Genomic DNA, 4,191 nt, shown 5'->3' with positions numbered 1-4,191 from the left:
GGCCAGTACTTCACAGACCTCGTGTTCGTAGGTGAAGGGAGAAAATGAGGAAGCGATAACAGGGACGTTAGACAAGTTCTGTTCCGATTTCATAAAATACAATTATGTATATTTTATTCTAATTGAGTTCAAGTACAAAGAAAAATTAGAACGTATGCTTACAGCGTAATTCAATTAAATCCGTGAAATTTTACAAGTTCAATCTTAGAATTAAGGGTAATAGAATTATTACTAATCGCATTTATTACTACTTGAATTCTTATTATTGAAATATTGATAATCTTATATTATCAAGCTAATTGTGATTAAAGATATAAATTCTCTTAGAAATAGTACTACAATTACGCGAATAAAGAAGTAGAAAAATAATTATTTAGTTCACTTATAACTAGAGCTTGTTTAAGTAAGTGTTAATTGAATTGTAATGCGTAAGAGAACCCGGTGTGGATTTGAATTAGGATATGAGAATGGATTTTGAAAAATAGGAAAATTCCCACGTGGTCTTACACAAAAGCGTCACGGGCGGTGTCCCTGGTCCCAGGAGAACGAACCGCACAGTTGGAGAGCTGGAATTCGAGAGAGCGAGGGACGCTTTCCCGAAAGGGTTGAGGATCCGTCGCCCTACTCCCACGCGTTTCAGGCCCTGTTGCGCAACAGGAAGGGATGCTTGCGCAATAAGAAGGGATTTTAAGGCAGGTTCTCTTGCGACGACGCTCTCGTCAGCGCGGCTCTTAGATTATTCGCATGTAAAGGCGGCTTTACACTACAAGATCGCGGAAAAATGTTGCGCGGACGTAACAGTCGACTTTGACTGTGCATCACATCACACAGATGTGTGTCCGCGGATGAGCTCGTCTCGATTGTTCATCATTTTGCACCTTTTGACGACTGGCTCTCATGATAAGCGCGTTATTGCGACATCATGACGACGCTGTAGACGCAGGCGCCCGGAGACCGTTCGAGCAACGCCGTTTTCGCGGGCATTTGCATCACCCGTTCGTTTCCACTTTTTTGTACGGTACTTTTAAGACGTGATCTGGCCGTATCGACCTCCTATAATTACATAATTTGGAGGCGGGAGCCTCCATTAATTTAAGAAGAAGAAGAAGATCGAGCTGTATACGCGCCGTACGGATTTACGAAGTAAGTGTATCTTATTGAATATAATAACAATAATGGCCTCATAATTAACTATAATATACTTGATCGCACGTGAACGGACTTTGGAGAAGTATTATCTCCAAGGAATGTTAATATTGTTATTAGTAAATTTGTAAATCTTCATCGTCTTACACACGTGAGGTTAAGTGTACTTTAAAGAATTATTTTGAGCACATAATTTAGCATGTAATGTTTCAATACTGTAGACAGAAAATAATTAACAAGTTTTTTATTTTATTTTGACAACTGTATGAAATATTACATGCTATATATGTATATTATATTGTAAGTGTTCGTTTAACAAATCAGTACACTAGCTTATCTCAGAAGTGGAAATTTTCTACCGACTTTCTAAACATTGTATATCGACTGCCCATTATATAAAATACTTTGTTTTAATATATGTACACTTTTTTAATCCAATGAGATATTATTAGTACTGTAAGAAGTCATGGCACTCACAATAAGTTTATGTATGAGGGCTGAATTCCATTCAAAGAGATATTATTTAAGAATCCACTTTTGAAGTATGTTGGTGAATTGATTTCTTAAACATATAATACATTTAAGACATAATTGTTTTGCCTTTTTTGAAAAGGTAATTTTATACTGGTATCATGTGCATTTTGTGATATTAAGCAACATATACATTTTGTTAAAAAAGATAATTATTTGTAAAGTAGAAACTAAGTTCTTGTAATAACTTTGTGAACTATCGATGTACAGCTCGATTCACAGTACAGAATATATCTCATTCATTTTCATCATCAGCAGTACTTATAAAGAAAAAGATAAGGCTTTACAATATCAACTGTAGTTGGGCTTCACAGTACAGAACATCTCATATTAGTACAAAATGAAACCTGTTAATAATTTTTTATCAACAGTATCGAAACATTATACCTGTTAAGTTATATATATATAATATATATATAATATATAATATATATATATATATATAACTTATATATAATGTTGAAATATGTTATTTGAATTCGATTATAATTATATAAAATCAAGTCAACATAATTGATATAATTATAGATTTTATAGGCATTTATCTATTTCCTTTTATTTCACATAATTGTTTTAAATACAATTTTAGATTTTTTTGACCACTGCGGTACCTTACATTCGATTTCGGTAAAGTTGGTTTCTTTTGGTCGTTTCTGTTGTCAACTTTTTTTTTTACTTCGGTTGTATTAAGTCCAATACTATTTATGTTGTTGGTTTTTTCCACAGTTAAGAATATTGCGTACTTTTCTACATTATTACAATATATATTCTTTTATTTATTTCTCACTTAAAAGTTCAAAAATCAAACTAAAGTTCAAATCTTTATAATGTTAAAATTCTATGCAAATTGATTTTTTTTTTCTTGTTTTCGGTGAAAATATTATTATTGGATTCATGCATTTTTAATTAATTTTATTGCGAGGTTTAATTTATTTACTTAAATTTTCTTCTTATATGTTTATGTTTTATTAAATTCATTAACGGTGACTTCTTATATCTTTATGCTTCATTAGATCCATTAATGGTGACATGAATCTCTACAAAAGACCACAGTCGCAACGTTTTAGAGGCCGGAAACCGATGTACAAAGTAACATCACGCCAACGCACCAATTTGCTGCGACAATTACGACAAAGCAATGAAACGAGTACCAATATGCGTCCAAAAAATAAAGCAACACAGATTGAGTACGATCCTAGTATCAACGACAGAGCGTTGTCTCCTGATTCTAAAAGTCACCATGAATTGGCAATGTCAGTTATCAGTGAATCTTGCTCTGAACCGTCTACTTTGGTTCCTGCATCGATTGAAGTCGACAGTGGTGTTTCAATCCATCCTGATACCACCACCATTCTTGTAAATCATTGTAATAATGAAGAGATGATTGGACCTGCTCATGCATTTCAACAATCTTTAGCATTGGCTTTCATAAAGGGGAATCTCACGCATGTGCAAGGGAATATTATTTTAAAAACACTGCATACCCTTTCACAATTCGCTTACCTTCCGCAAGATACGCGAACTCTTTTGAATACTCCTCGAGTTAGTCCTCAAATACGCAATATTTATCCCGGGGAATATCTTCATATTGGGCTTGAAAAGGCCCTTACTCGGATTTTATTGAAAACTCCACCTCACTTAATTCCAGATATACTCTACATCGATTGGAATACAGATGGTGCTAGATTAAATAAATCTGGTAGTATGCAAATTTGGCCTATTCAATGTTCGGTTGCAAACATTTCACACAGCAAACCTGAAATTATAGCGATCTACAAATGTTCAAAAAAACCTGCAAGTATTGATGAATTCCTTAATGAATTCATTGAAGACGTCCTTCGAATCATTGAGAATGGTGTCATTTTCCTTAAAAAAAGAATTCCTGTTAAATTAAGGGCTTTCATTGCAGATGCGCCTGCACGCTCATGGTTATTAAATCATTTCGGTCATACTTCCAGTCATCCGTGTTCGAAATGCAAAGTAGTTGGTACCTTTTATGATGGCCAAATGGTCTTTACAGGCATAAGACATCGCATTCGGACTGACGACGAATATGCGCGGCTTATCGATGATGATCATCATAAGGGACCAAGCCCCCTCTCTCGTTTACCTCTTGGATTAGTATCACAGGTACCCGTCGAGTATATGCATTTGATTTGCATTGGTGTTGCCAAAAAATTGTTAATATCATGGATCACTGGCAAGTATGGAAAAAAAATGAAATTATCCGGTCGAAACCAAGGCCAAATTTCAAAAAGACTTGAATGTATTGCGCAATACTGCCCGCGAGAATTTTCAAGAAAGCCGAGACCATTGTCCGATTACAAAGATTATAAAGCAACGGAAGGTCGTCAGTTTATTTTATATACTGGACCTGTAGCTTTGCAAGGTATTATGGACGAGCAAGGTTACAAGCACTTTTTGCTTTTTCACGCAGCTATTCGTGCGCTATGTTCATCTACACTTACACCAACTATGATAAATTTTGCAAAGCTTGCATTAGAAAAGTTCGTC

The sequence above is a fragment of the Cyphomyrmex costatus genome, unplaced genomic scaffold (assembly GCF_001594065.2).
Source record: "Cyphomyrmex costatus isolate MS0001 unplaced genomic scaffold, Ccosl1.0 scaffold253, whole genome shotgun sequence".
NCBI classification, from domain to species: domain Eukaryota; kingdom Metazoa; phylum Arthropoda; class Insecta; order Hymenoptera; family Formicidae; genus Cyphomyrmex; species Cyphomyrmex costatus.
The sequence above is the reverse complement of the archived record's forward strand: the minus strand, read 5'-3'. Positions refer to the sequence as shown.